The following is an 11402-nucleotide window of genomic DNA, read 5'->3' as shown; positions in this document are numbered from 1 at the left end:
TTGTTTCATATACATTTTTTTAATTTGTTTGGACAAAAGACACACTGTATATCATCAAAATTGGCATCAAAAACCCACTTCATCATTGTTTGATAGCAATCACTAAATATGATGAATTTCCAGTGCATTGGTTTTAAGCTTAGAACCATAAACATCTTTGTATACAACCTAGATATGGATGTTTTAACCAATTTGATTAGACCAGTCACAGTCCTGGCTGTATTACAAACATTCAAGAATATTGTAATGTTTAAACATATTATAAAAAATAAACAACGGAATTATTGGTAATTTTATATAATCTTAACCGTTTTATGGTTTCATATTTTCCTTATTACAGATGAATTTACCCGAGGCTATAAAACCTTCATTTTCCTATATCGGAAATATATAAAGCGAATTTGTCAAAAATAGGAGGTTTGTTATATCTTGTATGAGTACTGTGAGTGTATTTAATACCATAGTGTCAACAACTAACGAAAGAAAAGATATAGGGCCCGTAAGTCTCGTTTACTTTCACTTTCGATTTACCACTTCCGGGTACATCGGCAGACTTATTTACCGTTACGCATATAGGTAACCCGAAGAACTCGAGAGATATAGAAGTTAAATTTGTTTCGGTCCTCTTCAGATTTGAAGGAATGGAAAGCACGGGTCAAAAAATGCAGGTAGGTCAATTATCTGACGGAAAAACGAGGGATTTATAAAGTTTAATAAAACTAGTTTATTTCGGATAGTGACAATTGTTTCGAATGTTTTTGTCAAGTTAGTGAATTCTAGTTGTTTAGCGTTTAGTATTGTTTTAAAACTACTGATGTGAGAAATTTATTCAAACCATTTTAACTTATTGAAATAAACAATGGAGAAACACTTTAATTCTAGTGTATATTAAAGTTATACAAAATTCGGATTTTGCACAGTAATTCGGATATTTCTTCCCTTACATTTTATCAAGATTTCAATTACTTACATTAGTATAATAAAACCCAGGTCCCAAGTAAGAGTTTTGATTATTAAATAAAAATTAGATGGATAGATCATAGATTTATTAAAAGTTTAATAGTATTGTGCCATTTCTAACTATGGAGAATAGTATCAAGGCACTAACACTTCTTTTTTTTATTCTCTTCCTTTTTCAATTATTATACATGTTAATATGGTACCTAGCAAATTATGATTGAATTAAAAAATTTAATATTTGAATAAAACATTTCAGATGTGTAGACAGGGAGGTATATGACAAGTATAGAATATACAGTTGTTCACTATGGACCATTAATCAACTGTTTGCACTGCCTATGATCCTGAAATATCTATACATCAAAGGTAAATACATGTAAAATAATTGTTTAATTTTTAGTTGAGATCGGAGAGATAAACAATTATCAAAACTATTTTAATAATTTTGGATTTCACTGCATGATAATTGATAAGTAAATAAAACATGAAAAACAGTCATGTTTCACATTCAAGAAGATCAATATTTTTGACTGTTATATATTTATGTGTTGTTGTTAATCTTTAATGTTTTATTTACTTCAAATATGAAATTTTCTGTCAATCATGACCAGCTTATTAAGACTAATGTAAATATCATTTCTAGTGTTTCACTCAGTGAAAGATATTCAGGTCTTACACTTGTAACAACATAGTTATTGATTTTTCATTCTGCAGATAAAAAGGAAAAAGATGAAGGAGAATTTGTCCATGAAGACCTTTATTGCAACTACCATTTTCCAGTTCCTTAATTTGAGAATGATATCAGAGAACACACAGTTACAGTGAAATATTAGTTTAATATAAGCCACAAAATATTCTTATTCTTGTATCAGTAGACATTCACAGTGTAAAGTTACACTGTCTAAATAACTAATAATAATTTCCAGTGCTTTCCTGAAGTTTTTCTTCCACTGGAATATCAGTGTGATATATATGCTAAGCAGTGCACTATAAATTGTGTAAAAATAAAAGTTTATCAAACTTATGAACTGTTTTTTGTTTCTACTATTTGGCATATATTTATAGCAGTACTTGATCATAAGAGTTCATCTGCAAAATAAGTGTCACTGTGTACTTTAATTCTCTAACAGCAATGGCTAGATTGCTTTGAATATGCAGGCATTGACTATATTAAATACCATGCATGTCATTTGAATTTTGTCTGTCCTGAAATCGAAAACAGACACTATCTAAATAATATTGATGAAAAGTTCTTGAACAGCTCTTCAATGACTACATTTACACATATGTACATGGACAGAAGTTAAAAGCATTGTGTGTTTTTTTTAAAACATTGACAATTTTGAAAACAGTCCAATGGGTATATTAATGTATCAGTGATGTAATTATTTTGTATCAAGTGCAAACCTAAGTGTTGCATGTTTTGTATAGATAATTCACTTTTGGTCAAATGTCAACAGGTTCAATACATTATAAAACAGGTATTTGCAACTCAAAGAAGTATATGGTATGTAAAAACTGCCCCTCTGATACTAAAATCTTTTCAAGGAATGCATAATTGCAAGTCTTCTCCAATTTTGTGATTAAGAGACAGACTTGGGCTTTCAAGGCTAGCAAGCTAGTGTTTTGCTACAGAATACTCAACACAGATGAATTGTATTAATATTGTTTTACTCTGGTATTACTACCTGCCATATACAATGCAAATCATGGCTTTTCTAAGAGCAGTGAAAGGCTATAACTGCGAAGGAAATTTACACATCTTGCCTCAGAAACAAGTTTTTCTTTGAGATGATTTTTATGATATTTAAATGATGGTTATAGATTACATTACTTTTACAATTGCAGTGATCATGGTGATAGTATGAAATGAAACTCAATCAAGATAGAAACATTTTAATGCAGATCATTTATCTTTTTACCATTCTTGTCACCTTACAAGTCTGTTTAAAACAATTTTATCTTAACTGTTTTGAAACTACATGATGCCTGGTTGAAACTGTTTTGGACAGCCATTTGCAGAAGATAAATTGTCTTTGGATGATTAAGTTAATACAAAAGTTACAAATGACAGGTTATTTATTTCTCACAAAGACAGGTTATTTATTTCTAAAAAAGACAGATATTTTTGTTTAACATTTTTACACTGACATATATCTTTGAAATGTCTCCAACCTTAGTTTTTATTAGAATACAAACATTCAGTTAGACAGTTTACACAAGACATGGAGCTTTAAGAAGCTTTAATTCAGTCAAAATCTGTAATGGACTGCCATGTCTCTACCACTATGTACTCCAAGACTGTGTATGGACATTTCCTTTCAACTATGTCTGGTGGTATCACTGTTTGGTTTCTATTCTGATGGTGAACACTCCAAAATAAATTAAGAGCCATGACAAGTACTCAAGATCCAACCATAAAATCACATACCTGCATATAAAGAAAATTTATCATGAGCAGAAAGCAATGATAATTGGTCAGCTATAAATTTTAATCATTTTCATATTGTTTTGAATAGAAAATAATGTTGAAAAGGAAGAAACACTTCTTGGTGTCCTAGTTGTTGTAGATTTGCTTTGACAACTGATCTTTAAAAATGTGATAGTGACCAAGTTCTTTTAACTATTTACTGAACATGATTTAACTAAAAAATATGACCCACTTACTTGAGAAAAATACTTTAAACAGCATTTTACCTGAATTAACTACATATGCCATACTGTTTGTTTATTTAGCTACACTGTAATTATTTACAAAAACGAGAACATTATGTTATACAAGAATATTTACTTTTCATTAATGTAGTTGAAGTAGCTTTAAGTATATATTTCTTACCAAAACGATTTTACAGCAGAGCATGCATGTGTATTTACATCGGATACTGACGTCTTTCATCTCACCACTGTCCTCAGTCTAAATATCTACACAAGCAAAATATTTCATTAAATTTTATGACAATTTAAATTGGTACTATACAGCTTGACTATTTGTGCTATATAAAGATAATAATAATAATAAACAATATTTTCAGTTAGAAGAAAATATATTCAAGTAAAACACACCGATAATCATATTGAAACGTTTTATCCGAAATATGCGCTGTCCGAAATTTCTAAACATTATATACTTCTGAGAGATAATCAGGTAGCGCTATAGAAAATTGATAAAATCAAATTCACCAGTCTGAAGTTAGATGCGAATGATGATGTATCAAATAACAAATTTATTAGATTTACATGGACATGAAAATATTACAACATTTATTGTGATAAACTGAATTCGAAATGACACACCCACCTGAAGATTATACGAAGTTGTCTTTCATTGATACTTGTTCACAAGATGAAACTATTTGCATTTCGTTACAAAACAAAAAACTCTGCCAATTTCCACATATCCTTTGTTTTTCCGTGTAAGTTTTACTTTCCCACCGGCATACAAGCATTACCCAATATATATAAGCAATGTTGTTGATATTTGTTTGTACCCGGAAGTGCAAAATATCGTGAAATCTCGCAAGTCACATGACGAGACTTACATACCCTATTGTTAGTAAGTGTAGGATACATAGTTCGATACAATATATTTATATATTGCAGATAACATATCGTTCTAGTACAAAATATTAGTTAATTTATCTGATAAATGTGTATACTAAATCACTTAGAACTCCCATTTCAATATTCATTTTTCAAAAACTATATTATAAGAATACCCAAATGGTACACCTTTTAAATACTTAGGGATTGATCAAACAACACATCATACAGTTTTTTCACTGACTTTTGGAATATGTTTCTTTTCTTAAATCGCACAATAACATCTTTAAGATGAAACAATCTTTTTTAATCAAAAAATGAATAATTGAATCATACCCAGCCATTGTGATTACTGTTATTTATTTTTTCCCCACATATTTAATATGAATCTTAAAAGCCATCTTTTGCCCTTTCAGTTTATTTAAATTTACAGCACACTATGCAATCATTAACATTGAAATACAATTTAAAAACTAAAAAGTACAGTGCAAGGCTTTTATGTTTACGTAACATTTGAGCACTTGAACAAATAATGATTATTGATGAGCGAAGCAAGGCGTTGCCTACAGTGCAGGAATCGAAAAATCATCAATCACAAATGCTGTTGATAGAATTTCTTTAATATCGCCTGAATTTCAAATATTTGAAAATAACAGAGGCTGCTATAGTTGATTGGTCTATGTCATTCATTTTGTTGTTGTTTTTTTGTGTTTTTATTGAAGGCCATGCAGATGGAAAAAGGAATTTATTTTATTGCAATTCAGGAATTGCATTTCATAGCTGTTTTCAGGGAGGTCATACATTTGCTGTTGAAAAGCTATCGTGTAATATTGTATAATTTAATACAAGCGAGATTTTATGCATACGTAAAATGGCTGCGAAGGAATTGTCAGCTTGCACTGCATACCTTTAGAAGGGGCGATTAAAATGCTACCTAGACGAATGCCTGTTTAGATCTGTGCAGTTGTTGAAAGCGTTACGACACGAATGTTCCATTACGTCCGTACTAGTAATACTCGTTTTATACTGTGACAGGACGGGTACGCTTCAGTCAATGTGCCAGGAATCCGACATCATGTGTCTTATTTATATATGCACAGTGTTGCTTATATCATAATGGATTGAACATTGATTAATGATGTCCCGATTAACGGTGTATTAGCTTTAATTAATCCAATAATCAACGATAAAACATCAAATTTGAGCATAAACGTAGTATATAAGACATTAAATGCATCAGGCCCATTGTTAAATCTAATCAAAAATGAAACAGCTTATATGTGACCCTGCTTTACTATATAAAAAGCGCCCATTTAAGTTCTATAAACCAGACCTATGTCCGCTCAGCTTTATCTAAATCATCTTGAAAGAAAGATACAAAACTTTAAAAGATTAATGTGTTTCTGCATGATTGAATTTTAGCCTGGTTCCATGTTATCAAATCTCGGTAGACTACAGACAGTTGCAGAGTCCATTTTTGTATACGGAGATAAGAAAACATGTTCTTTCTATTTGGAAAAAAAAATGTAAATAAAAATGTTTTGCAATAAAGCATGAATGTTTTTATGTCCTTGTATTTTTATTGACAACTCGCAAAATGAATCGCATCATTCCGCAGTAAATCATGCCCCTTATTCAAAATCAAATAATAAATATTACAATGGTTTGCAGACACGATTTGGAATGACTTGTACTCATAATGTTTCATGCGGCTACATCAGGATTATTGTCTTTATATTTGTTTCAACCATACCTTATGGGCCATATATTCATTTTTTTTTGCTGTGCGAAGTGAGTTTAACGATCCCCTTTGACTATGTTGATTTGTTATAACGATTTCGGTCCCTCAGTTTTGATAGAGTGGCATACTTTTGTTGGCTCAAAAAATGATTACTTTTGGTAGTGCAGATTAAATATTACTTACGACTTTTGAAGACCCAATACTTTTTCATTTTTCATAATGTCAAAACATAAAATCGACTTCCAATACAGAACATGGTTTGAACTTTTGAGAAACTTTGTGTCTAGGTAAGGCTTCACACATAATTAATACCGGTCGATGTTAAATATGCGGTTGTATATGACAATATCAATTCCGTTCAGGATATTTCTTACACAATTTATTTCATCTGTTTACTTTTTAAAAAAATGTACAAGTGTGGCTATTTGCTAAGGGATTCATTTAAATAAAATATTAAAAAAGACATAAGAAACATACACTCCTGAAGATTGGTAAAACCGATTTGCCTGTTTCTATAATCACTTAATTGCAAAGCCATTATTTTATTTAACGTAGAGAGGAGAGAAATATAATTTGAATTATGCTCAAGTTAAAAGAAAGTTACGGATTGGTTTTTTAACGTTCACACACTATTGTTAAGTCATTCCAGCACGCATAATAACGATACGACTGAACTGTTCTATGCTTCAACTTGTTTAGGATCATAGATGAAACAACATATCCATTATAACGAGATAGGGTTTAGAGTATTTCCGATTTATGACGTGACAAATATGACATTCACTGTAATGCAGTCTTATTTTGTATGTTTCCCATAGGAATAGAGTTAAATTAGAACCTGCCACTGTAATATGCATATATATTGTCTGTTTTCAAATGCCTTCTGATACACGCAGTGTAATTAGACGCATCGTAGATCTGTAGTCTGATTGTAAAAATATGCTTCTTATTCATTTGTAATGAATTAATGTCTGCCTCTTTGACATGTGTCAAACAACAAAAATATAAATAAAAATATGTGCGAAACATTTCCTTACAATCTACGACGTTTAGTCACAATAAGATATACAACAGTGTATATACACAGCTATAAAGACCACTGTAGTTACAGTATCAAAGTGTTCCTCACAGAAAACCGTGTTATGTTGCTAAAGAATAAAGGTTAGTGAAATAAGTTGGTTTAACTATAAACATAAGCACGTTTGACTGAATAACATGCCTTAAAACATATCTAGAAATGAAATACCACAGGTGTGACACACAATCAATTATTAGATCATATACATGCACGGCAGAGTGTAAATTACTTCTGATGTATCTAAGTACATTAAAATAGCTGCACAAATGTCATATTATCATCCGTAAGACGTTGTGTTCATGTAAACTGAAATTATTAAATATAGACTACAGTCTCAAAGTATGTTTTGAATAAATGTGAGACTTTACTTTCAGGAACAAATTTTAAGATATTAAAGAGCATTGAACTATATACTGTGACGATGCCAATCGTTAAAATGCATGTCAAATTCAGTTTTAGTATGTTTCCATTATAAAATATGTTTGCATTAAAAATACAGACTAGAATTTGTTAAAAAGTGTATAACGCATTTTCAACAGATTGCTTGATCAACTACGATTAGTAAAAGAGTTTAAAAATGAAAACCTTGAAGAACGCCGCCCCAAATGGGAAAATTGAGAATAGTACTAGCTACCACTAACGCCCACCTCCCGCCCCCTCGCTTGCTGCTGGTGAATTTATAAACAACCTCATAGTTTCAAATTGCTAATCTACTGCTATGTTTTGAAAGTTAGTAAACATGCGAATTTGTCAAGCTGACATCAATATGGATGTAGGAGTAACATTTAGATCGAAATAAAATGGCACATATTGATTGATTTCAAAATAAATAGTCAGTTCATTATATGAGAAAAACTCGATTTCTTCATGAAAATGTGCTTTCTATAGCAATTATTAAAATATCGCAATATATTGCTCTTGTTTGCACCTAGTGATCCTTCACGGTTTTTGTAACATTATCTTTGATGAATTTCAAAATGATTTCCATGTCCATGATAATTTACAGTCACTTGGTACATTTTAAGGTCATGAATGCTTGAGGTTTTCAAACATGTCAAATTGATTAATATTAGCATATGTATCATAAATATGTCAAATAATATCAGATGTGATGACCAAGTATAAACTAATCAAATAAGATATTTTATTATATACTTATAAATGAAATATTGAGAAATATTGATGAAATAAAATGCGTATTTTCATTTTCCGTATTTTCACTGTAAAAATTTATTTTTCACTGCAGTGAAACATATTTTCCGTATTTTCACTGGTGTCTTGCTGGACTACTTTCTTTTAAATTCTGCCAGTACACAAAATTTAAGGGAAAGTCTTTTAAATTTTAATGTCAAAAAAGAGAAAAATGTATATAATAAACAGAAAATTCAAGTTTTTTCTATAAATACATGATTTATTTTCATCTTGTGGCATGGAAATTACCATATTTCACTCGTGGCTACCGCCACTCATGAAATATTTATTTTCATACCACTCGATGAAAATAAATCATGTATTTATAGAAAAAACTTGAATATCCTCTATATATTATTATATCATAACCTTATTGGAATTATTCGAAAAAAAAAAACAAACGAAAAACGGCTACATGCAGGAATTGTGATGCATATTACGTTTATTCTTAGTTTATACACTTGAAATTTCAATTAATTTAAGACAGAACAAGTTGTATAACCGTCTAACGCTTACGGCGGCACAGATGTGACATGTGTGTGTGTTTATTTATCTCATGCGCACGAGATACTATGTCTTGGCCCAGAGTTACTCAGTCGTGGGAACGAGATAATTAAGTCGTGGGGACGTGATACTATGTCACGGCCACGAGTTACTAAGTCGTGCGCACGAGATAATTTAGTCATGCGCACGAGATACTTAGTCGTGTGCATGAAATAATTATGTGGTATGCACGAGATACTATGTCGTGGCCAAGAGTTACTATTTGTAAAAATATTTTAATCATTGAATACTCGTATTAGAATTATGACTACAAATCCAAACCGCTAATTTTATATACGACGGAATATTAGGCAAATAACGATAAAAACTATTTTTCTATCAAAGTTAAGTCTACAGTTATTATTTTTCTAGTCTGAAAGCGTAATGGATTTGGTGCTACAAAACCTAGGGCAATTCATCAGTGTCAGCATTTTATTGAAAAGATATATGTTATAAATGATTCCCGACATTTCTTATTAAGTACATTTCAACTGTTTATAGTCCCATTATTTACAATATTCAAAACAGGATACATTTGTACTGATGATACTTACCGAACATTTTACATTTTAGTAACACTTACCTTTATATGTAAGTACAATGGTAAATAAAACGTGTGTGCAGAGCTGGCTGTCAATTGTTTAATTTAAGATAACTAATCTTAATAGAAAGTGAAATATAATACACATGTATTCACATGTATTCAAAGAATGACAATGACAATTAATTTTTTCTTCATTGTTCATAAACACAGCTTATTTTCTCACAGTTTTAATGCGTTATTATACAGCAATTGCTTTTCGTCAAAATATTCAAGGATCTTTTTATGTTTATTGAGTACTTCATATTATAAAGTTATTTAAAGATAAATGAACGTTGACTTCAAGTCAGACACAGATTGTAGAAGGCATCCTCGGTAAATAGTAAGTATTTGTGAGTGTAAGCACTTGAACACAGACAATGTGAAATAATATAAATAGTGGGAATTGTATAGCACATGACTTATTTGCTTAACAATAACTACTATTTTTTATTGCGACGGACGCGCCCTCAGACGCGTTCAGAGCTAAGTCATCTACACATGGGATTTCGTCGGCTACAATCGCGCAAAGTGTCCTAAACCGATTAACAGCCCAAGAAATAGTACATGAATTTGATCCTTCAAAACTCCCATACTTTGTCGGGATATCTTAAAATCTTCCATATTTAGCCTTTTCAATTTCAAATTAAGTTATCCAAGTTAAAATATGAACGTATATTATTGATAAAAACGTTGTAGTCCCGTAGTATTATTGCGCAATATGCAAATTACTGCCGAAACGATTTACCGCTGTCGAAAAAGTAGGACAGCAAATTATACTACAATAAAGGTGTAAGCTCTGAGTTCCAAGACATTATTAGTAGGAAATAAATATTTCTACTTTATACAAAACATTATTATTAACAAATCAAAAGTTTTTCGTGACTCTATGATAACTCGCGCATTAATAAAAGAAGAACTATTTTCGTGACTCATACCGCGGGTTTAGCTGAATATTCAGCAGTTATTAATAAATTAGATACAGTACAATGGTTAGTATAAATATCTATTTTTGAAAATTCATGTAAGGAGAGAGTTTTTTTTCAACACTTTACCACCGTGTAGTCTTTCATGGTCAGGAAGTTATAATATCAGTTCTACCTGGGACATAAGATAATCTTATGTCCCAGGTTCTACTTCCGATTCTTGTGGTTTGTTTACATATTTTTCTAGGTCACGTTATTCTAAAAATAGATTCTGCTTCACCTGGCCTGATTTTTGGACAGGCGATTGGGGAGTACACATTATACATGTAATAAACCAGCGGATTACATGCAATACTTTAAGAAATTCTATACAATTGTAAGAAGCAAACAAGTTGAAAATGGAATTTAGTGTGAAATTGAAAAGGACAACTAAACACTGTAGTGCTAAAGTGACATTTAAATTAAAATAAAAACGATGTGCTCTGGCCTCTACATCTTTACCTTGTAAATAAAAAAAAATCTAAAAAATACACTATTAATTGCTGATGATTTTAACTAAAACTCTTTTAATGAGACATATACAAGAGAAATAAAAATACAAATGACTTACATTTTATTGTCCATATGCCCACTATGATATAACACGAAGCAATTCTAAATAGCATTCTCAAATGTATAATGTATTATGCTTGAAGTTTATTTGCATGGTTTTATTTTAGAAATATTTCGTTGACAGTATTTTTTTCTATTTACATATCATTTCTTGGAATAAATCGATAAGGACACTGATTTACAAGTTTGACCAGAGTTTTTAGGCATAAATTTCATTCTGTATTTAAGTGC

The 11402-nt window shown here is 30.7% G+C and overlaps 2 long non-coding RNA genes across 2 annotated transcripts; one reads left to right on the top strand and one right to left on the bottom strand.

The window, feature by feature from the left end:
- Nucleotides 1-500: 500 nt before the first annotated feature.
- LOC132747956 (uncharacterized) lies at nt 501-1974 on the top strand. The gene is made up of 3 exons (XR_009628187.1): nt 501-668; nt 1217-1326; nt 1675-1974. It is a non-coding gene; the product is annotated as an uncharacterized LOC132747956 (long non-coding RNA).
- An 866-nt stretch (nt 1975-2840) lies between these two features.
- Nucleotides 2841-4471, bottom strand: LOC132747954 (uncharacterized). Its single transcript, XR_009628186.1, has 3 exons — nt 4259-4471; nt 3797-3882; nt 2841-3391 (listed from the first exon to the last, which is right to left on the bottom strand). It is a non-coding gene; the product is annotated as an uncharacterized LOC132747954 (long non-coding RNA).
- Between the last annotated feature and the right edge of the window lie 6931 nt (nt 4472-11402).

This window comes from Ruditapes philippinarum, unplaced genomic scaffold (assembly GCF_026571515.1).
Source record: "Ruditapes philippinarum isolate M1 unplaced genomic scaffold, ASM2657151v2 ctg13849_1_1_1_1, whole genome shotgun sequence".
Taxonomy (NCBI): Eukaryota; Metazoa; Mollusca; class Bivalvia; order Venerida; family Veneridae; genus Ruditapes; species Ruditapes philippinarum.
This window is presented reverse-complemented; position numbering and strand designations above follow the sequence as displayed.